The sequence below is a fragment of the Lissotriton helveticus genome (genome assembly GCF_964261635.1).
Source record: "Lissotriton helveticus chromosome 1_1 unlocalized genomic scaffold, aLisHel1.1 SUPER_1_unloc_7, whole genome shotgun sequence".
Lineage (NCBI taxonomy): Eukaryota > Metazoa > Chordata > Amphibia > Caudata > Salamandridae > Lissotriton > Lissotriton helveticus.
The window spans coordinates 1,782,987-1,806,618 of NW_027611714.1; the positions used below are offsets into that span (position 1 = coordinate 1,782,987).

The following is a 23,632-nucleotide window of genomic DNA, read 5'->3' on the forward strand; positions in this document are numbered from 1 at the left end:
TTTAAAAATAAATTGTAAGTGCTTGGAGTCTGTAAGTGCTGCTCATGTAAAGCAGTGGGTGGGAGTACATGCAGCCTGGAAGGCTCTTTTGGGTTGTCTAGGTGTACACAACGCATAGATCACAGAGGGCTTAGAACACTGGATTTCTAAGTGTGCAAATACATATGTGTTTCCAGAAAATCATAAACAGTGAAGCACTGTTATTAGTAACAGCTGATCGCTAGTTCAGGTTATTGTGCATTAACACATGCTCGAGCATGAAGTAGCAGAAGATTCCAACTAAAAACATTATCCTAATTGTTATTATTTTCTAACCATATATTTATGGATTCTATTAAGATATTTTTCAAACACATTGGGAAGGTTATACCGTACTGACTTAAAATAAGTATTATTGTTGCTTGATGAACCCAATATCCTCATATGTGAATCTGTTTTTATACAATTATTTAGCTCAAAATGCAAATGATTGGCGGATAATAATGGTTAGAGATATTATTCTGCCTCCCCCTGAATATGCGCTGTGGAACCTCCAGGAGTCCACGGACCACAGTTAAGAACCACTGATCTACACAAATGACTTCTTACCAAATTCAGTATTCTAGCTACTTTTACAGCAACCTACCTTTCTGGGTTATGTGTATTTATTTTTGTTTCAGCATATATGAGCTTTCATGTAGAATCTGAGGCTTAAAACTAAGAACTAAGTAAGTCTTTGTGGATGAACCCAGTGTCGGTCAGCGATGACTGGCCTAGAACAAACCGTAAGCACCATGAGCTCACAAGATTAACAAGTGATTGGTCATGTGCTGCTCCGGGCATGTACTGTACTAATGAGTGAATCTCATTCTTTCCCCTTTGGTCAGAAGTGGTCCTGGGCAAAAGTAATACAAGTGAATAGTATTGTTCCGTGGCATACCCACAGCATGGGGAACCTCATATATACTATGTTTATCCTACAATGTCCGTGCACAAAGCAAACTAATTAAAGCAAACGTTTCTAAAACAGGCTTCTCCAACTGGTGACTTGTGAGCTAGCTGGAAGTAGCTCTCTTATGTGCATCCCAGCATGCTAATTTGAAACGTTTTGCTTTGTTGAATTATTATCTACAGACCAAATGAGTGTATTCAAGACAAAAAAGTGTTTTCAGAACTCAAGTTAATGTTTGGAGACCAAAATGTCTGATTGTCCAAAATATATGTAACACTAATATCTGAGTGATAAATGATACACTATTACTGATATTACTACCTTAGTGCCAGGGGCAGGGCCAGCTACGAATGTCATACTAACCGTATGGAGGCATTCCAATCTGAAAAGGCTTTTTTACTTTACTGCTGGCAGTCCTGCTGAATGTACTGAGGTGATCACTGTGAGTAATCTAGCACGGGGGGGGGGCACTAATGTGATCTTGTCTGATGTGGTCACTATTACAGCACAAATAATATTAGTAGCTCACAAGGTTGGCGGTCTCTGCTCTAATTAGCCTACGCCAAATGCTAGCGCGCTCTGGCGCCTCTGACTGAACGGAACAAGAATAAAGCTCCCAGAGTGCACTGTTTCATTACATGAATCCCCAGAACTGAAAATGTGAAGCCCCGATACCTTGGCAGGCCAAGCACCCGGCCACCCTATCCCTGCATGTAGGTGCTACATTCATCCAGGTGTCACCAGCTCACATTTGAAATGGCAGAGACAGTGAAGTCTGCCCATGTTTCCAAGGGTGGATTCATTGACTGGATGACTGCATCACATGGTGTGAAGTGGCTGCCTGCAGTCAGTTTAACGCCCTTCCCTTGCAGTCCTGCCAAGTACCACGCATCAGGCTTAGCATTTACATCGGGGGGCTGCATTCACCTGACATGGAGTCAAGTGACTGCAACAATATACATTGTGTCAATTTACCGGGCGTGGAGACAGGAAATAGTCACTTGTGAGGTGGGCCACGGCGCAAAAAAGGGGCAGTTATGTTTCTTTGCTTTGATTGCATGCACTGCTCACATTGCTTCCTGTGCCGCCCGTTAATTGGTGCCTGTAGCGACTGGACCGAAGGACATCCCACAAGCTTCATTACAAAGAGACTGGAGGAGATTCGTCATAGCCGTGGCCCGCTCAGGTCTGAATTACTTTTTGAAAATTGCATTTAAATGTTCAGCCTGACTGAGCCTGTAGCTCTGCTCACTGGCTGCTCTCGTCAGACTGGTGCCACGGAGGGCCGAGCTCTGCCATTTAAATGGCAGTGGATAATTGAAAATATACTTTATTTTACAGCCCTGACTGAGCCTGTAGAGCTCGCTGCTCTTGAAAGGCCCATAAAGAAATCTAAAACGTAATGATTTAAAACGGAAAACCCAAATGTAAGTCATTATCTATATAATTTACATCTAGTTTTCCAGAGGGGGCACAGCAGAAAGAGTCACACTGGAGCCGACATGTTCAAGCCCTGGTATGATCATGTGAGGTGGAGCCCGGTGGGTGGATCTGCCTTGGTTCTGCCCCAGGTCTCTGTTGCTAGCACGTCTTTCTCACTTTCTTGTATAATCCATGCTCAGCTGTGTTTGGATGGGGGCCTCGCTTCTACTAGACTGTCACTTATGTACACCGATGTTAGTTGCTCCTTCAAATGGTGTGTGAGCTGATTTTCTGGGCTGTCCTACCAATTTTAGGTATATTATACTTGTTAGAAAGGCGACCCCGGGGGAGGCAGAAGATGTCTGACTGACCACCCCTAGGTCCACCTCTCCGCCAAGAAGTAGCCGAGCGTTACAGAGAGGCCTCCTGGGTGAGGGCCCTCACCTAGGATCGTACAGCAGAGTAACCACAACACTACAAATGGACACCACACCAGAGGTCGAGTTTGTAAGCTTTATCAGGAACTAAAGGCTGCTGGTTCTCAGCGATATGTGCAAGTAGATCGAGGGGTCTTTAAAGTCTCGTAAAAGGGGGTCAGGGTAGCGGGACAGTCTCGGTTGGGGTGTAGGGCGGGATACCCTGCGCACAGCTCTCAATCCTCGAGCCGGGGGTTCCGAGAGGTCGAGCCGCGGCAGCGCCAGCAGGCTCTCAAGATGGTTCGGCAAAGGTGGGCCGCGGCAGCGCCAGCAGGCTCTCAAGATGGTTCGGCAAAGGTGGGCCGCGGCAGCGCCAGCAGGCTCTCAAGATGGTTCGGCAAAGGTGGGCCGCGGCAGCGCCAGCAGGCTCTCAAGATGGTTCGGCAAAGGTGGGCCGCGGCAGCGCCAGCAGGCTCTCAGGGTATCCTCGGGTTACAGGGACAATGAGTTTGTCTTGGTGTCCGCCGTGACAGCGTCAGCAGGGCTTTCCAGTCCAGGATACAACTGCCGTCCTACTCCGGGGCTGGCCCAGATATAGGACTGGAGTCCTTTGATGTCCGGACCCTCGCGCCTGGGGGCCAGAGGGGCCGGGAAGATGGTGTCCAGACACCCAGCAGGGGGGTGGAGCCAGCACCCAGGGATGCCGGGGGCGATCGATACCAGGCGTCCGGGGACGGTTGGAGGCCCATCGAAACTCCCCTCCCTCCGGGATCTGTCGAGTGGCCACTCGACCACCTGGGTAGATCTTGGCGCCTTGATGTCGGGGCTTTGCTGGGGCCTGGGCCGAGGCCACGTGTTCGTGACGTGGTGGTCCCAAGATGGAGTCGGGCGAGGCCTCGTGCTCAGGACGTGATGGGCCCATGATGGAGTTAGGCCGGTGTGGTGGCCCGTGGTGGTAACCGGACCGGTAGTGTTGGTGCGTGCAGGATCGGGCGGAAGGGGCCGCCCGGGGCTCTGTGGAGGGCCGATGTAGTCCGGGGCCCACCACGCGGGAGGGGTAGGACCACGCCACGAGGCCGGGTCCAACACGCGTCCCCCCCAGCTGAAGGCAGGGGAGAGTCACCCATCTTCTTGGGTATTCTCCTCGCCGAGGCGGAAGAATCGGGGCAGGCCGTCCGCATTGGCGTGGTCGTTGCCGGGGCGATGCTCCACAGTGAAGTCCATCCCTTGGAGAGAGATTGACCATCGCAACAGTTTCGAGTTTTCTCCCCGCATCTGCATCAACCACCGTAGAGGCCAGTGGTCGGTCTGGACCCAGAAGTGGGTGCCGAAGAGGTAGGGCCGGAGCTTCTTTAGGGCCCACACGACGGCGAAGGCTTCCCTCTCGATAGTGCTCCATCGCTGTTCTCTGGCCAGCAGCCGCCGGCTGATGAAGGCAACGGGGAGGTCGGCCCCTTCAGGGTTCACTTGGGAGAGGACCGCCCCAATGCCGTGCTCCGAGGCGTCGGTTTGGACCACAAACTCCCGGCTGTAGTCGGGGGCTTGGAGCACAGGGGCGGTACACATAGCGGTCTTTAGGGTGTCGAAGGCTACCTGGCACTCGGGGGTCCAGTGCACCCTTTGTGGTAGTCTCTTTGAGGTCAGTTCTGTGAGGGGCCCCACAATGCTCCCATAGTTTTTGATGAAGCGCCGATAGTATCCAGTGAGCCCCAGGAAGGCTCGGACGGCGGTCTGGGTGACCGGGGGCTCCCAGGCCTGGATAGCGTCAATCTTTGGCTGGAGGGGGCCCACCTGGCCGCTCCCTACTTGGTGTCCCAGATACGTCACGGACCCTTGTCCTATCTGGCACTTGCTGGCCTTTATGGTCAGTCCGGCCCGACGGAGGGACGTCAGGACCTCCCGGAGGTGGGTCAGGTGCGCATCCCAGTGGAGGCTGTATACCGCAATGTCGTCTAGGTAGACGGCGCTGAACTCTTCTAGCCCGGCCAGCACTCTATTCACGAGTCTCTGGAAGGTGGCCGGGGCGTTTTTCATGCCGAAGGGCATCACATTGAAATGGTAGTGGCCATCAGGCGTCGAGAAGGCTGATCGCTCTTGCGCTCCAGGTGTGAGGTCGATCTGCCAATACCCGGCCGTGAGATCGAAGATGCTGAGATACTTCGCAGCCCCCAGGCAATCGATCAGTTCATCCGCCCGGGGGATGGGATGGGCGTCGGTCCTGGTGACGGCATTCAGCCCCCGGTAGTCAACACAGAACCGGAGCTCCGGGGGCATGCCGGGTGCTGCGGCTTTTGGGACCAGGACAACTGGGCTGGCCCACGGACTGTCGGAGGGTTCGACTACCCCCAGCGCTAGCATCTTGGCCACCTCGGACTGGATGCAGGCCCGCACTCGGTCGGGCACTCGGAAAGCTCGGTGTCTTACAGGCGGCTGTCTCCGGTGTCTACATCATGGACACACCACCGGGTGACTCCAGGGGTGAGGGAAAACAGATCTGCAAACTGCCCCAGTAGCTGCCGGCAGTCATGGTGCTGTTCGGGGGTCAGGGTGGAGGAGAGCATGACCCTTCGATGGAGCCGTCCTTCTCAGTGGTGCTCATGAGATCTGGCAAAGGTTCGGAGTCGTCTTCAGCTCCGTCATCGGTCGCTAACAGCAGACTTAGTTCAGTGCGGGCAAAGTGCGGCTTGAGCCGGTTAGTGTGTAGAACCCGGAGGGGGTTCCTGGGGGACTCCATGTCCACCAAGTAAGTGACGGGGCTCTTGCGCTCCACCACCTTGAAGGGCCCCGTCCATTGGTCCTGGAGGGCGCAAGGTTCAACCGGGGACATGACTCAGACCTGCTGGCCCGGCTCGAATTCGATCGACGAGGCGTTCCGGTCATACCAGCGTTTCATCTCCTCCTGACTAGCCTCCAGGTTGGCTTCGGCCAGTTCCCGGAACTTCCGAGTTTGGTTGCGGAGGGTCAGGAGGTACTAGTAGACATCTGGGGGAGCACCTCGGACAGCCGTCTCCCAGCCTTCTTTGACCAGGCTGAGGGGGCCTCGGACCGGGTGCCCATACAATAGTTCAAAGGGGCTGAACCCCAGGGACTTCTGGGGTACTTCGTGGTACGCAAACAGGAGGCAAGGCAGCAGAACATCCCATTTGCGTCGTAGTGGCTCCTCTAGGCCCTTGATCATTCCCTTCAGTGTTCGGTTAAACCGCTCCACAAGTCCATTCCCTTGGGGTTGATACGGGGTGGTGAACTTATATGTGACCCCGCACTGTTGCCACAGGGATCGCATATACTTGGAGATAAAGTTTGTGCCCCGATCACTCACGACTTCTCGGGGGAAGCCGACTCTGGAGAAGATCCCCATTAGGGCTCGACCTACTACTGGGGCTGTGATGGTTCGGAGGGGGATGGCTTCCGGATAGCGGGTGGCATGGTCCACCAGAACGAGGATGAAGCGGTGCCCTTGAGAGGTGCGGGGGTCCAGGGGCCCCACGATGTCTATCCCCACTCGCTCCAAGGGGGTGGTGACCACGGGAAAAGGCTGGAGCGGGGCTTTGACTTTCCCCTCGCTCTTCCCGCTGGCTTGACAGGTCGGGCAGGTTCTGCAGTGATTATGCACATCGTTGCGCATTTTCGGCCAGTAGAAATGAGTCACCAGGCGGCTGTAAGTTTTGTCCTGCCCCAGGTGCCCGGCGAGGGGCACATCATGTGCTAAGTTCAAGAGGAAATCTCTAAATCGGAGGGGAACGACCAGCACCCGGCTGGCCCCTGGTTCGGCAATCTTCTGCTCACTGTAGAGAAGGTCGTTGTCCCAATAGACCCAGTGGGACCCCGCCGGGTCTCCAGCGGCTTGAGTGGCGGCTTGTCGTCGAATTCCCTCGAGGGAGGGACAGGTGCTCTGTTCTTGTCGGAATTGTTCGCGGGTGGGGCCACCTTCTTGGCGCCACTGAGCTAGTTCTGGAAGGTGGCCGAGCTCGGTGATTTCTTCATGGCTGGGCCCCTGGGGGCCGGGTTCAGGGTCGGCGTCCTCGGGGACGGCGGGCGGTGGAGGTGCGGGCCACTCCGGCTCCTCGATCGGGTCTTCCTCCGTTGGGGTGGAGGCCCGGGCGGACATGGAGCGGGTAGTCACACAGACCCACTCGGGAAGACCTAGCATCCCCAGATGCTCTCTCCGCTCTACGCCGGCCCAGAGGGAACTTTCCAGGTCGTTCCCGAGGAGGCAGTCCACGGGGGAATCGTCTCGGACAGTCACTTTCAGCATGCCCGACACCCCTCCCCACTCGAAGGGGATGCGGGCCATCTGGCACAAACTCTCAGAGTTGTCCGCCGACCGGACTGGGCACAAGACGTTGGGAAGAATTTGTTCGGAGGTCACCAAGTGGCAGCGGACCGCCGTCACGCTGGCTCCAGTGTCCCGGAGGGCTTCGGCCCGGCGTCCATTGATGGTGACCCATTGGCGGTATTTCTGGGTGTTACATGGGATCGGGTCTCGGGGGATCATGTCTCGATCACCCAGGCATGCTAAGATCATGGCGGCGGGCTCCCACTCGGCCTGCTCGGTGTCGTCGCCTTCTTCTTCGCCTCCCTCTGCACTCAGGGCGGCGGCCGCGATCTGGCGGCTCGGGGGACCGGTGGTGCCGGGTCGCTGGTTCATCGGGCAGAGAGGGTCGTTCGCATAATGGCCCTGTCGCTGGCATCTGTGGCACGTAACATTCGGGCGGGGCCCGGGTCTGGCTGGGGGGCACCCCCTCCAACCCAGGGATGGCGACGGGGAGGTAGGGGATGACCCCGTGGGGGTGTCTCGGCCCCTGCTCTGGCCTCCTCCGCCACCTCGTGGTCGGTGGTTCCCCAGGGATCCCCGGCCGTAGTCTCCCATCGGACTCCGGGGAACTCGGGTGCTCACCCATCTATCCGCCTCGACAGCGAGTTTTCGTGGCTCTGTCAATTTGCTGTCGAGGAGGTGCTGCCGGAGTTCGATGAAGCAGTTATTGGAAAGATGTTCCCATAGGATGAGGTCGACCAACTGCTGGTAGGTGGTGACCTGGCAGCCTCTGATCCACCCTTCGAAGGCTCTGCTGTAAAAGTTCACGTACTCCACCCAAGTGGTACCGGGGATTTTTTTACAGTCTCGGAATCGCTGCCGGTACATTTCGGGAGTGAGTCCGTAGCGAGTGAGGAGGGCGGTCTTCATGTGTTCGTACGAGGTCATCTCGGCGTCGGGGAGCTCTAGCAGGGCGTCTCTCCCCTCGTTGAACTTTCCCCATAAGCCGGCGCCCCAGTCTTTGAGGGGTACTCGATGGGCGGTCATGGCGACCTCGTAGGCTTTGAACCACTGTTGGATGTCGTCGTTCTTATAGTATTCTTTGACGACCTCCTTGGGTATGTGCACCTTCGTGTCCACCGGCGGGGGTGAGGTCTTGCCCCCGGCGGTGCCGGTTTCGTTTGTCTTGGCCTTGATTTCCAGTTCTTTGAGGCCGCGCTCATGCTCGAGCACGAGTTTCTTTTCTTCGAGGTCTCGTTGTCTTCGCCTTTCCTCTAGGTCTCCTTCCAGCCGTAGTTGCTCGAGGGCTAATTTCCTTTCTGCCAGCTGTATCTCTCCTTCTTGTCGGAGTCTGGCGAGCTCCAACTCGTGGAGCCGGTTCCTCTCTCGTTCTCGGGCGTCTCCGTGGGGGAGGCCCGTATCTAGGTTTGCGGGTCTTTCCCCCGCTGGGTTCGCGTCGGTTTCCGGGCGTCCGTTCGGGCCCGGGTTGTCTTCATTCTGGGGAGGCGCGTTATCGGCGTCCGCCCAGGCTTGCAGGGCTGATTTAAAGTCCTCTTTGGTGTTGAGGCCCGTGGTAGCGATGCCTAGGTCCTTGCAGAATTGTTTTAATTCCTTGTGGCTGTAATCTTCCATCTTATCTTTCTGGAATTCCGCAGTCGGTCTGGTTTCCTGAGTAGTCATGGTCGCGGTGTGTTTTTCTCGGTAGTGAGTGAATTACTCTCTGTATGATCTGCGTCGGCTCGGATCCCGTCGCCTGCCACCAATGTTAGAAAGGCGACCCCGGGGGAGGCAGAAGATGTCTGACTGACCACCCCTAGGTCCACCTCTCCGTCAAGAAGTAGCCGAGCGTTACAGAGAGGCCTCCTGGGTGAGGGCCCTCTCCTAGGATCGTACTGCAGAGTAACCACAACACTACAAATGGACACACACCAGAGGTCGAGTTCGTAAGCTTTATCAGGAACTAAAGGCTGCTGGTTCTCAGCGATATGTACAAGTAGATTGAGGGGTATTTAAAGTCTCGTAAAAGGGGGTCAGGGTAGCGGGACAGTCTCGGTTGGGGTGTAGGACGGGATACCCTGCGCACAGCTCTCAATCCTCGAGCCGGGGGTTCCGAGAGGTCGAGCCGCGGCAGCGCCAGCAGGCTCTCAAGATGGTTCGGCAAAGGTGGGCCGCGGCAGCGCCAGCAGGCTCTCAAGATGGTTTGGCAAAGGTGGGCCGCGGCAGCGCCAGCAGGCTCTCAAGATGGTTCGGCAAAGGTGGGCCGCGGCAGCGCCAGCAGGCTCTCAAGGTGGTTCGGCAAAGGTGGGCCGCGGCAGCGCCAGCAGGCTCTCAAGATGGTTCGGCAAAGGTGGGCCGCGGCAGCGCCAGCAGGCTCTCAAGATGGTTCGGCAAAGGTGGGCCGCGCCAGCGCCAGCAGGCTCTCAAGATGGTTCGGCAAAGGTGGGCCGCGGCAGCGCCATCAGGCTCTCAGGGTATTCTCGGGTTACAGGGACAATGAGTTCGTCTTGGTGTCGGCCGTGACAGCGTCAGCAGGGCTTTCCAGTCCAGGATACAACTGCCGTCCTACCCCGGGGCTGGCCCAGATATAGGACTGGAGTCCTTTGATGTCCGGACCCTCGCGCCTGGGGGCAGAGGGGCCAGGAAGATGGTGTCCAGACACCCAGCAGGGGGGTGGAGCCAGCACCCAGGGATGCCGGGGGCGATCGATACCAGGCGTCCGGGGACGGTTGGAGGCCCATCGAAACTCCCCTCCCTCCGGGATCTGTCGAGTGGCCACTCGACCACCTGGGTAGATCTTGGCGCCTTGATGTCGGGGCTTTGCTGGGGCCTGGCCCGGGGCCGAGGCCACGTGTTCGTGACGTGGTGGTCCCAAGATGGAGTCGGGCGAGGCCTCGTGCTCAGGACGTGATGGGCCCATGATGGAGTCAGGCCGGTGTGGTGGCCCGTGGTGGTAACCGGACCGGTAGTGTTGGTGCGTGCAGGATCGGGCGGAAGGGGCCGCCCGGGGCTCTGTGGAGGGCCGATGTCATCCGGGGCCCACCACGCGGGAGGGGTAGGACCACGCCACGAGGCCGGGTCCAACAATACTGACAGCCGAGTTATGTTTTTTCTTAATTTCATATTTTCATGTTCACTGTTTTCTAAAATGTTCTCAGTTTCTGTGGCACAGTATCGATTCACAATAGATGTTTTGTCAGGCTAAGCATAGGCCCTCTGCAAACTTCCTCATGGAGTGTCTGAATTCTGATGCATGATGGCGCTGTAATTGTGTTCTGCCGTAGAATCATCTTAGAAAGAGATTGTAGGTCAGTGACCTTCCATTACAGGGGTATTGCTTTAGTTTCAAGAGATTTTAGAGATTAGCATTGCTCAAAAGTTTGTTCATTTTTGCTATTTAGCTCTTTTTAAAGCACTTCATTGCTTGGTTTTCCTTGTGAGAAAGTGTCGCTCTAAGTGTCATACATTTGGCACTTCTTACACTTTCCGGTTGCTCAAATGGGTGTAATTTCGGATATTTATATGTTCACTTTGTCTTGATTGCTTGAGTTTTTCTCGTGAGGAGACTGTCACTCATAGGACCTTGAAGTGTCACGCATTTGCAGCAGACTGTCACTCATAGGACCTTGAAGTGTCACGCATTTACAGCAGACTGTCACTCATAGGACCTTGAAGTGTCACACATGTGCAGCAGACTGTCACTCATAGGACCTTGAAGTGCCACGCATGTGCAGCAGACTGTCACTCATAGGACCTTGAAGTGCCACGCATGTGCAGCAGACTGTCACTCATAGGACTTTGTCAATCACACCCAGGGAGTCTGTACCCTCGGTGGCTATGCTGTCTCTGCTCTGGTGCCCCTGTGCTGCCCTCGCACCCGTTCTACCCGCCCCGGGACCAGTCTCTGGGAACAGGGCAGGCCCACGTCTACCGCTGCCAGGAGCACTCTTGCGGGCACACGTCCGCCTGCTGCAGCACCGCTCAGTCACCAACTGCGCATGCCCAGATACTGAGAAAATTCACTGCTATCCGATCGCGGATACTGAAGTTAGACTACAGACGCTCAGATACTGCAACACAGATACAAGCTAGTGATGTTGGACTGAGCATATTCAGATACAAAGATGCCCAGGTCAACTACGCATGCTCAGAGATGCGGGTCTAGCGCCCGAACTGCGCATGCTCAGTCATTGTTCATAGTGAACTCCGAACTGCACATGCGCAGGGCAGTGGTTGATGCTACTGGCGGCAGAGCGCTTAGAAGGCTGTTCCAACGAGGGCAGGCGCTGCAAAGTTGATGATGACAAACACACAGGTGGATATTAAGCTTTGTATCAAACAAAGCAGAGATAAGTAGATGGCTTCCAGGTGCTGAGAGCGAGATCGCAGTGCCTGGAAATGGCTGCTAACGTCTGTATAAGTGTGAGTGGGGGCACACGGGGCATGTGCATGGTCATCATGTATGTGCATAGAAGTGTGGTGGGTGAGGGCAGAGACTGCCACGCCCTGCTCACCCCTCCAGGCTGACACCCCCCCATGATATTGTGGTCAAGGAGCCCCCCATGCAGGCAGCTGGGGGAGGACTAGAGTATAGTTACTTTCTCAAACAAAATCAAGCTATGAAGACGAGGGAAACGTCTAAATATCAGAAATTACACACATCTGAGCAACAAGAAACACTAAGACATTCACTGCTGCAAAGCACCAGGAATGGAAAGGCTCAGGCCTAGTGCCCTTGTACCCTGGAGTGGCACGTGAGGAGGCCTGGGGCCCTTGTACCCTGGAGTGGCATGCGAGGAGGCCTGGGGCCCTTGTACCCTGGAGTGGCACGTGAGGAGGCCTGGGGCCCTTGTATCCTGGAGTGGCATGCGAGGAGGCCTGGGGCCCTTGTACCCTGGAAGGGCATGTGAGGAGGCCTGGGGCCCTTGTACCCTGGAGGGGCACGGGAGGAGGCCTGGGGCCCTTGTACCCTGGAGGGGCACGGGAGGAGGCCTGGTGCCCTTGTACCCTGAAGGGACATGTGAGGAGGCCTGGGGCCCTTGTACCCTGAAGGGACATGTGAGGAGGCCTGGGGCCCTGGTACCATGGATGGGCACGGGAGGAGGCCTGGGGCCCTTGTACCCTGGAGTGGCATGTGAGGAGGCCTGGGGCCCTTGTACCCTGAAGGGACATGTGAGGAGGCCTGGGGCCCTGGTACAATGGATGGGCACGGGAGGAGGCCTGGGGCCCTTGTACCCTGGAGTGGCATGCGAGGAGGCCTGGGGCCCTTGTACCCTGGAGTGGCACGTGAGGAGGCTTGGGGCCCTTGTATCCTGGAGTGGCATGCGAGGAGGCCTGGGGCCCTTGTACCCTGGAAGGGTATGTGAGGAGCCTGGGGCCCTTGTACCCTGGAGGGGCACGGGAGGAGGCCTGGGGCCCTTGTACCCTGGAGGGGCACGGGAGGAGGCCTGGTGCCCTTGTACCCTGAAGGGACATGTGAGGAGGCCTGGGGCCCTTGTACCCTGAAGGGACATGTGAGGAGGCCTGGGGCCCTGGTACCATGGATGGGCACGGGAGGAGGCCTGGGGCCCTTGTACCCTGGAGTGGCATGTGAGGAGGCCTGGGGCCCTTGTACCCTGAAGGGACATGTGAGGAGGCCTGGGGCTCTGGTACCATGGATGGGCACGGGAGGAGGCCTGGGGCCCTTGTACCCTGGAGTGGCATGTGAGGAGGCCTGAGGCCCTTGTACCATGGATGGGCACGGGAGGAGGCCTGGGGCCCTTGTACCCTGGAGTGGCATGTGAGGAGGCCTGGGGCCCTTGTACCCTGGAGGTACACGTGAGGAGGCCTGGGGCCCTTGTACCCTGGAGGGGCACGGGAGGAGGCCTGGGGCCCTTGTACCCTGGAGGGGCACGGGAGGACGCCTGGTGCCCTTGTACCCTGGAGTGGCATGCGAGGAGGCCTGGGGCCCTTGTACCCTGGAGTGGCATGTGAGGAGGCCTGGGGCCCTTGTACCCTGGATGGGCATGTGAGGAGGCCTGGGGCCCTTGTACCCTGGAGGGGCATGGGAGGAGGCCTGGGGCCCTTGTACCCTGGATGGGCACGGGAGGAGGCCTGGGGCCCTTGTACCCTGGAGTGGCATGTGAGGAGGCCTGGGGCCCTTTGTACCCTGGAGGGACACGTGAGGAGGCCTGGTGCCCTTGTACCCTGGGGGGACACGTGAGGAGGCCTGGGGCCCTTGTACCCTGAAGGGACATGTGAGGAGGCCTGGGGCCCTTGTACCCTGAAGGGACATGTGAGGAGGCCTGGGGCCCTTGTACCCTGGAGGGGCACGGGAGGAGGCCTGGGGCCCTTGTACCCTGGAGTGGCATGTGAGGAGGCCTAGTGCCCTTGTACCCTGGAGGGACACGTGAGGAGGCCTGGGGCCCTTGTACCCTGAAGGGACATGTGAGGAGGCCTGGGGCACTTGTACCCTGGAGTGGCATGTGAGGAGGCCTGGGGCCCTTGTACCCTGGAGGGGCACGGGAGGAGGCCTGGTGCCCTTGTACCCTGGAGTGGCATGCGAGGAGGCCTGGGGCCCTTGTACCCTGGAGTGGCATGTGAGGAGGCCTGGGGCCCTTGTACCCTGGATGGGCATGTGAGGAGGCCTGGGGCCCTTGTACCCTGGAGGGGCATGGGAGGAGGCCTGGGGCCCTTGTACCCTGGATGGGCACGGGAGGAGGCCTGGGGCCCTTGTACCCTGGAGTGGCATGTGAGGAGGCCTGGGGCCCTTGTACCCTGGAGGGACACGTGAGGAGGCCTGGTGCCCTTGTACCCTGGGTGGACACGTGAGGAGGCCTGGGGCCCTTGTACCCTGAAGGGACATGTGAGGAGGCCTGGGGCCCTTGTACCCTGAAGGGACATGTGAGGAGGCCTGGGGCCCTTGTACCCTGGAGGGGCACGGGAGGAGGCCTGGGGCACTTGTACCCTGAAGGGACATGTGAGGAGGCCTGGGGCCCTTGTACCCTGAAGGGACATGTGAGGAGGCCTGGGGCCCTTGTACCCTGGAGGGGCATGTGAGGAGGCCTGGGGCCCTTGTACCCTGAAGGGACATGTGAGGAGGCCTGGGGCCCTTGTACCCTGGATGGGCACGGGAGGAGGCCTGGGGCCCTTGTACCCTGGAGTGGCATGTGAGGAGGCCTGGGGCCCTTGTACCCTGGAGGGACACGTGAGGAGGCCTGGGGCCCTTGTACCCTGGAGGGGCACGTGAGGAGGCCTGGGGCCCTTTTACCCTGGATGGGCACGGGAGGAGGCTTGGGGCCCTTGTACCCTGAAGGGACATGTGAGGAGGCCTGGGGCCCTTGTACCCTGGAGGGGCATGTGAGGAGGCCTGGGGCCCTTGTATCCTGGAGTGGCATGTGATTCGGCCTGGGGCCCTTGTACCCTGGAATGGCATGTGTGGAGGCCTGGGGCCCTTGTACCCTGGAGTGGCATGAGAGGAGGCCTGGTGCCAATGTACCCTGGAGGGGCACGTGAGGAGGCCTGGGGCCCTTGTACCCTGGAGTGGCATGTGAGGAGGCCTGGGGCCCTGGTACCATGGATGGGCACGGGAGGAGGCCTGGTGCCCTTGTACCCTGGAGTGGCATGTGAGGAGGCCTGGGGCCCTTGTACCCTGGAGGGGCACGTGAGGAGGCCTGGGGCCCTTGTACCCTGGAGTGGCATGTGAGGAGGCCTGGTGCCCTAGTACCCTGGAGGGACATGTGAGGAGGCCTGGGGCCCTTGTACCCTGGAGGGACACGTGAGGAGGCCTGGTGCCCTAGTACCCTGGAGGGACACGTGAGGAGGCCTGGTGCCCTAGTACCCTGGAGGGACACGTGAGGAGGCCTGGGGCCCTTGTACCCTGGAGGGACACGTGAGGAGGCCTGGGGCCCTTGTACCCTGGAGGGGCACGGGAGGAGGCCTGGGGCCCTTGTACCCTGGAGGGGCACGGGAGGAGGCCTAGTGCCCTTGTACCCTGGAGTGGCATGTGAGGAGGCCTGGGGCCCTTGTACCCTGGAGTGGCATGTGAGGAGGCCTGGGGCCCTTGTACCCTGAAGGGACATGTGAGGAGGCCTGGGGCCCTTGTACCCTGGAGTGGCATGTGAGGAGGCCTGGGGCCCTTGTACCCTGAAGGGACATGTGAGGAGGCTTGGGGCCCTTGTACCCTGGAGGGACATGTGAGGAGGCTTGGGGCCCTTGTACCCTGAAGGGACATGTGAGGAGATGTGGGGCCCTTGTACCCTGGAGGGGCATGTGAGGAGGCCTGGGGCCCTTGTATCCTGGAGTGGCATGTGACTCGGCCTGGGGCCCTTGTACCCTGGAATGGCATGTGTGGAGGCCTGGGGCCCTTGTACCCTGGAGTGGCATGTGAGGAGGCCTGGGGCCCTTGTACCCTGAAGGGACATGTGAGGAGGCCTGGGGCCCTTGTACCCTGGATGGGCACGGGAGGAGGCCTGGGGCCCTTGTACCCTGGGGTGGCATGTGAGGAGGCCTAGTTCCCTTGTACCCTGGAGGGACACGTGAGGAGGCCTGGGGCCCTTGTACCCTGAAGGGACATGTGAGGAGGCCTGGGGCCCTTGTACCCTGGAGTGGCATGTGAGGAGGCCTGGGGCCCTTGTACCCTGAACGGACAAGTGAGGAGGCTTGGGGCCCTTGTACCCTGGAGGGGCATGTGAGGAGATGTGGGGCCCTTGTACCCTGGAGTGGCATGTGAAGAGGCCTGGGGCCCTTGTACCCTGAAGGGACATGTGAGGAGGCCTGGGGCCCTTGTACCCTGGATGGGCACGGGAGGAGGCCTGGGGCCCTTGTACCCTGGAGTGGCATGTGAGGAGGCCTAGTGCCCTTGTACCCTGGAGGGACACGTGTGGAGGCCTGGGGCCCTTGTACCCTGGAGTGGCATGTGAGGAGGCCTGGGGCCCTTGTACCCTGAAGGGACATGTGAGGAGGCCTGGGGCCCTTGTACCCTGGATGGGCACGGGAGGAGGCCTGGGGCCCTTGTACCCTGGAGTGGCATGTGAGGAGGCCTAGTGCCCTTGTACCCTGGAGGGACACGTGAGGAGGCCTGGTGCCCTTGTACCCTGGAGGGACACGTGAGGAGGCCTGGGGCCCTTGTACCCTGAAGGGACATGTGAGGAGGCCTGGGGCCCTTGTACCCTGGAGTGGCATGTGAGGAGGCCTGGGGCCCTTGTACCCTGAAAGGACATGTGAGGAGGCTTGGGGCCCTTGTACCCTGGAGGGGCATGTGAGGAGATGTGGGGCCCTTGTACCCTGGAGGGGCATGTGAGGAGGCCTGGGGCCCTTGTACCCTGGAGTGGCATGTGAGGAGGCCTGGGGCCCTTGTACCCTGGAGGTGCATGTGAGGAGGCCTGGGGCCCTTGTACCCTGGATGGGCACGGGAGGAGGCCTGGGGCCCTTGTACCCTGGAGTGGCATGTGAGGAGGCCTAGTGCCCTTGTACCCTGGAGGGACACGTGAGGAGGCCTGGTGCCCTTGTACCCTGGAGGGACACGTGAGGAGGCCTGGGGCCCTTGTACCCTGAAGGGACATGTGAGGAGGCCTGGGGCCCTTGTACCCTGGAGGGGCATGTGAGGAGGCCTGGGGCCCTTGTACCCTGGAGGGGCACGGGAGGAGGCCTGGGGCCCTTATACCCTTGAGGGGCACGGGAGGAGGCCTGGTACCCTTGTACCCTGGAGTGGCATGCGAGGAGGCCTGGGGCCCTTGTACCCTGGATGGGCATGTGAGGAGGCCTGGGGCCCTTGTACCCTGGAGTGGCATGTGAGGAGGCCTGGGGCCCTTGTACCCTGGATGGGCATGTGAAGAAGCCTGGGGCCCTTGTACCCTGGAGTGGCATGTGAGAAGGCCTGGGGCCCTTGTACCATGGATGGGCACGGGAGGAGGCCTGGGGCCCTTGTACCCTAGAGGGGCATGTAAAGAAGCCTGGGGCCCTTGTACCCTGGAGTGGCATGTGTGGAGGCCTGGGGCCCTTGTACCCTGGAGTGGCATGTGAGGAGGCCTGGGCCCTTGTACCCTAGAGGGGCATGTGAAGAAGCCTGGGGCCCTTGTACCCTGGAGGGGCATGTGTGGAGGCCTGGGGCCCTTGTACCCTGGAGGGGCATGTGTGGAGGCCTGGGGCCCTTGTACCCTGGAGGGGCATGTGAGGAGGCCTGGGCCCTTGTACCCTAGAGGGGCATGTGAAGAAGCCTGGGGCCCTTGTACCCTGGAGTGGCATGTGAGGAGGCCTGGGGCCCTTGTACCCTGGAGTGGCATGTGAGGAGGCCTGGGGCCCTGGTACCCTGGAGTGGCATGTGAGGAGGCCTGGGCCCTTGTACCCTAGAGGGGCATGTGAGGAGGCCTGGGGCCCTGGTACCATGGAGGGGCATGTGAGGAGGCCTAGTGCCCTTGTACCCTGGAGGGACACGTGAGGAGGCCTGGGGCCCTTGTACCCTAGAGTGGCATGTGAGGAGGCCTGGGGCCCTTGTACCCTGGAGTGGCATGTGAGGAGGCCTGGGGCCCTGGTACCCTGGAGTGGCATGTGAGGAGGCCTGGAGCCCTTGTACCCTGAAGGGACATGTGAGGAGGCCTGGGCCCTTGTACCCTAGAGGGGCATGTGAGGAGGCCTGGGGCCCTTGTACCCTGGAGGGGCATGTGAGGAGGCCTGGGGCCCTTGTACCCTGGAGGGACACGTGAGGAGGCCTGGGGCCCTTGTACCCTAGAGTGGCATGTGAGGAGTCCTGGGGCCCTTGTACCCTGGAGTGGCATGTGAGGAGGCCTAGTGCCCTTGTACCCTGGAGGGACACGTGAGGAGGCCTGGGGCCCTTGTACCCTGGAGTGGCATGTGAGGAGGCCTGGGGCCCTTGTACCCTGGAGGGGCACGTGAGGAGGCCTGGGGCCCTTGTACACTAGAGGGGCACGTGAGGAGGCCTGGGGCCCTTGTACCCTGGAGTGGCATGTGAGGAGGCCTGGGGCCCTTGTACCCTGGAGTGGCATGTGAGGAGGCCTGGGGCCCTTGTACCATGGATGGACACGGGAGGAGGCCTGGGGCCCTTGTACCCTAGAGGGGCATGTGAAGAAGCCTGGGGCCCTTGTACCCTGGAGTGGCATGTGAGGAGGCCTGGGGCCCTGTTACCCTGGAGTGGCATGTGAGGAGGCCTAGTGCCCTTGTACCCTGGAGTGGCATGTGAGGAGGCCTGGGCCCTTGTACCCTAGAGGGGCATGTGAAGAAGCCTGGGGCCCTTGTACCCTGGAGTGGCATGTGAGGAGGCCTGGGGCCCTTGTACCCTGGAGTGGCATTTGAGGAGGCCTGGGGCCCTTGTACCCTGGAGGGGCACGGGAGGAGGCCTGGGGCACTTGTACCCTGAAGGGACACGTGAGGAGGCCTGGGGCCCTTGTACCCTAGAGTGGCATGTGAGGAGGCCTGGGGCCCTTTTACCCTGGAGTGGCATGTGAGGAGGCCTAGTGCTCTTGTACCCTGGAGGGACACGTGAGGAGGCCTGGGGCCCTTGTACCCTGGAGTGGCATGTGAGGAGGCCTGGGGCCCTTGTACCCTGGAGGGGCACGTGAGGAGGCCTGGGGCCCTTGTACCCTAGAGGGGCACGTGAGGAGGCCTGGGGCCCTTGTACCCTGGAGTGGCATGTGAGGAGGCCTGGGGCCCTTGTACCCTGGAGTGGCATGTGAGGAGGCCTGGCGCCCTTGTACCATGGATGGGCACGGGAGGAGGCCTGGGGCCCTTGTACCCTAGAGGGGCATGTGAAGAAGCCTGGGGCCCTTGTACCCTGGAGTGGCATGTGAGGAGGCCTGGGGCCCTGTTACCCTGGAGTGGCATGTGAGGAGGCCTAGTGCCCTTGTACCCTGGAGTGGCATGTGAGGAGGCCTGGGCCCTTGTACCCTAGAGGGGCATGTGAAGAAGCCTGGGGCCCTTGTACCCTGGAGTGGCATGTGAGGAGGCCTGGGGCCCTTGTACCCTGGAGTGGCATTTGAGGAGGTCTGGGGCCCTTGTACCCTGGAGGGGCACGGAAGGAGGCCTGGGGCACTTGTACCCTGAAGGGACATGTGAGGAGGCCTGGGGCCCTTGTACCCTGAAGGGACATGTGAAGAAGCCTGGGGCCCTTGTACCCTGAAGGGACACGTGAGGAGGCCTGGGGCCCTTGTACCCTGGAGTGGCATGTGAGGAGGCCTGGGGCCCTGGTACCCTGGAGTGGCATGTGAGGAGGCCTGGGGCCCTTGTACCCTGGAGGGGCACGGGAGGAGGCCTGGGGCCCTTGTACCCTGGAGGGGCACGGGAGGAGGCCTGGTGCCCTTGTACCCTGGAGTGGCATGTGAAGAGGCCGGTGCCCTTGTACCCTGGAGGGGCATGTGAGGAGGCCTGGGGCCCTTGTACCCTGGAGGGGCATGCGAGGAGCCCCATGGAAGTGACTGGTGATTGCTTGCCTGTGGTGCAATAACAGGTGGACTTCATGCAGCAGAAAGCCTTCATATAGAGGTGGCAGGTAATGGGACACCCCCGGAAACTGATGGCTTTATAATCTGTCTACCACTCAGCACCCCCAGCCCCCCCCTCCTCATTCAGAGGTTGGGTATCTCTGTGTGTTCAATGCTGAATCTGCAGTAGCTCCACCTTCATAGAAGTCTTACGGGAGAGGTATGGTGCTGTCAGCTGCGGCATTACATAAGAATGCAAATCAAATCTTCTGTGGTTTTTCCTGCATCCAGGATGCAGAACATGGTGATGCTGGTCATGGTAAAATGATCCATAGCTACTGACTTTGGCACTGGGAACAAGGTTCGAGTCTCAGCGATGCCGGCTCAACATCCTGTGATTCTGGGTAAATCCGTTAATTTCCATGTGCCCAGCAAAAAAATGAATGTGTCCTTGTAATGTAACTGGCCGAGGTTGAGCCAAATAAATATCTGCCAAAGAAAGCATGGCCTGGGAGAAAAGTCCCAGTGTGTTTGGAACACTGGCTGAATAGCATCAACTATATAAGGCCCTGCCTGAAACCTTTTTCGCTCTGGGGGTCTCCTGAAAAAGCCAACCGGATCTCCACTGTGAGCGCCCTGGTACAGTAGTTTGGGGGACACTGAAACATTTCAATAAAAGTACTTACGTCTTTTGATGGGTGGAGCCTAAGTTGGGCACAATACTATACAAACCATTACTATAATTTGCCACATTCCGGACATTCCAAACCTTGCCACCCTGTGTCACCACACTCTCGGCAGTTCACCCTGGTTTGCAATTGGAAACCCAATTGCCTTCTTTGAAAGTAGACGATCACACTTTCTTTGACTCATCATATTTCTCCTTCATTTTGTACTACCTACAAAAAAGCCCTCTGTTCTACTTCCTCTCCCTGTTGCTCCTAACCACATTAGGTCGTTAAAGCTACCATGAATGCAAGTCAGAAGCAGTTTCACGTCCTTCAAGCAGTTTAAAAACTCACCCATCTAGCACTTTGCGGAGTGATGTGATAACTCTATAATCTTGCGGAATATAATCTTTCCAATCACTGTGGCAACTCCTCGCCTCTCTAGTGTATTTTTTCGGAACTCTATTAAACCTCACAAACCGCTCATTACTTAAAGTGCCTTTGTGATGTTGTCCACACTACTATTCTTAAGAAGGTCCTTCATATCTTGCAAAATCAATTGCAGACCATTGTCGTTTGAAAGGCAATTTGGAAAACCTTCCTCAAAGAACACCTCCCTAAAGAAGGTAATCACTTTCTGTCCATACAACATCCGTATCACCTGTGTTATTTGTTTCCCCGCTCGCTACAGGTTACCTGGGCCAGCAAACTGTTGTCAGAGTTAGCTTCCCTTCCCAGACACATATTCAATTGTAAAACTGTACTCCGGCATCTTGGAAACCGGTCTGGCAGTGTGGACAGTAGCATCTCAACCTCCACTTGGAGAAAGGATAATTACTAGAGGCTTTTGGTCTCTTCTTAGTATAAGTTGAGCGCCCCACACTTTAATCCGAATATGTTCCGTAGTCCATGCACACAGTTGTAACTCCCTTTCTGTCATTGCCTGTCTTCTCTTGGAGATAGACATGCAGTGTGTGGTTTACAAATACAACAGTCCACTCTTAATTGCCTTATGTTTGTGATACCCTAACTCCGACACTATACGAACAAGCATCTGTTGTAATTACTTGTTTTTCCTACGCAGAAAGGGCAAATTGTTGGTGCACCAGCAATGTGAGCTTTTATGACATCGACATTTTTCTGTTGTTCAGTAGTCCATTCAAACTGTGTCTTTTCTTAATAGCTCTCCTAATGGTTTCTTGACAATTAGATACAAATTGCTATTGCATTCGCATAGCCAGGCAAACTAAGAAGTTCTCCTTGGTATCTGGTGCTAGGGCTTTGAAAAGAAATGATGTAATTATTTATAATGATTCAGAAAAGGGGGTGGTGATGAACAGAGTGCCTGAATTAAGCAGACCACTCTTACCCAGTCCAAAGATCAGGGCTTGATCCATCACCGTTTTTTAGCTCACTGCACCATCCCAGCAATTATTTATAAAGCACAACTGTTGCCTGAGGGCATCTAAGTGATACTTTCTTTAGAGGAGACAAATGAAAAGACTACAGTGCCAAGCAGAGGAACCAGTCCCAAAAAGAGATAATTGATTACATGTTTCCAGGCCTTTTCTGAAAGCATAAAGGCTTGTACAGGCGTTAAGTGAGAAAGGTATGGAGGTCTATCTTTTTGCTGTACAGTAGATAAAACTTCTGCCACCACAATTAACTTTTTTGATTTTGGAAACCTTGACATTGCATGCTGATGAGGAACGACAAGGAAGGGGTAGAAGGCTGTTGTCCTGTACAACTATAATAAGCACAACAATGTTCCTCTCAAAACTAGAGCAAAGACAATTTACAGCTGGTCTTAAATGTATTAATTGCAAAGGAGCACTCCTCAGGACACACTGAAACAATGCAAACCATTAAACCTTGTATGTGACACCAGAAACAAGAAAGAGAATGAAATGAACAAAACAACTGATCCTAAATATTAAGGATACTTCAAAATAAGCATTCATTTTCCGCGGCTTCCAGAAACAAGCCAATGGCTAAAGCGTGTAGATCCATAACATCTTCCTTTTCATTTGTATGATGGTTTTCCACGCTAGATCTAAAAATGTTAGATTAGTTTGTTGTTCATATCAAAAAGCTACATTGAAGGCATAAGTGCAGTCTCATCGTCATGGGGTGACTTTAAGTAGACTAGTAGGAAAATATAGGTATCCCCAAAAAGTACATTAAATATTGCAAGACAATCTAAAGATCACTCTTGTTGGTATTTTCTCTATTAAGCAGCACTTCATGTTGTTTGTCCCTGGTTTACCACTTTTCATGTTGATTTATTTGCTTCCATAATTGCTCATATTGTTTGTTGTTATATTTAGAATATTTTTAGAGTAAACTTAAATGAGGATTGTGTAAAAATAATAGTAAGGCTCGTATAGGGGGACGTCTTAATCCGTGTTGTGTACATTGTCTTAGGATAAACTGTATTTTGAGGAGGAGCTATAATCAATGATAATCCTGTTTATTCACCCTTTGATGTGTGCAAAGAATTTCCAATCTTTCTTCCACATAGGTTACTTCTGTTGAAGAAACAGGTATTTTATATAGATTCTTTCAAATGATTTGTATTTAATTTGTCTCATGAAACACTTATTCTACTTTTCTGTCAATCTAACAGGTCACAAAACAGCTGTCCTACAGGAAATCGATAAACAAATTTGTGTATCTTTCAGAGGTTTGGACACCTTCTTGTTGTGATCCAAGAAGCATCTTCCCAGGCACCAGGTAATGCAAACTAATTTGCTGCATTTTAAGGTAAAAAATATGAACTAAAACTTGGAAACCTTAACCCATTACAGATTGCCCATCAGTGTGATTACTGTAAAGAGTATTTCCAGAGCAAATATTACTGTGTACTCCCGGTCTTACACCAGCTAGGCAATCAATATCCACCTGTTGGACTTGGCCCTTCTGGCAGGTTCACCCCTGAACTTTTTGCATTGCACTCTGAGATAATTATAGCGATTTCTGGTTTTTGCGTACTTTAGCACTGTGGCGCAGTGTAAAGTGCGTGTGCTCTCTGAGTGCGTGTGTGAGATTGGCCTGCCCTCCCATAGGAATGCATGGGGAATGTGTGTATCCATGTTAGTTCCTGATGTGTGGGGAGTGCAGGCTCGAGTTTGGTATGTGCGAACTTGTGAGATTGAATGCTGCGCGATGATGTGTGCGAAATTCATGTGTCTAGTGTGGAAGTGCCACTTCTAGAAGTTGGCCTGTCTGTGCAGTGACTGTCTGGCTTGTGATTGGCTGGAGCTGGCTGGTGTGCGTGGCTCCAGGATTCAGGATGGGTCTGCCCCGGTGGTGAATGGGAGATCTGCATGTTGATGGCCGGGGAGGAGTGCACCTGGGAACTGAATAGGGCTGGGCTTTCCCCACACAATTCTGGCTCGCCCCCTGTGGTGAGTCTGATGTCCCTGGATGCTTGGAGGACTCTTCTAGTTTTTGGATTCCTGACAGAGGGAGCTTTGCTGATGGTGGGGCCCAGGAGGGACCGCCATGGGGGCTGTCTCCTTGCTGGAGTA

The 23,632-nt window shown here is 56.6% G+C and overlaps 1 protein-coding gene across 1 annotated transcript in view; it reads left to right on the forward strand.

Annotated features, from left to right (window-relative positions):
- Window positions 1-23,632, forward strand: part of LOC144806422 (uncharacterized) — a 62,925-nt gene that overhangs the window by 967 nt on the left and 38,326 nt on the right. Inside the window, exon 2 of the mRNA XM_078672781.1 lies at window positions 22,729-22,835. The gene's annotated coding sequence lies outside the window, so the exon portion shown is untranslated. The remainder of the gene's footprint in view (window positions 1-22,728; window positions 22,836-23,632) is intronic.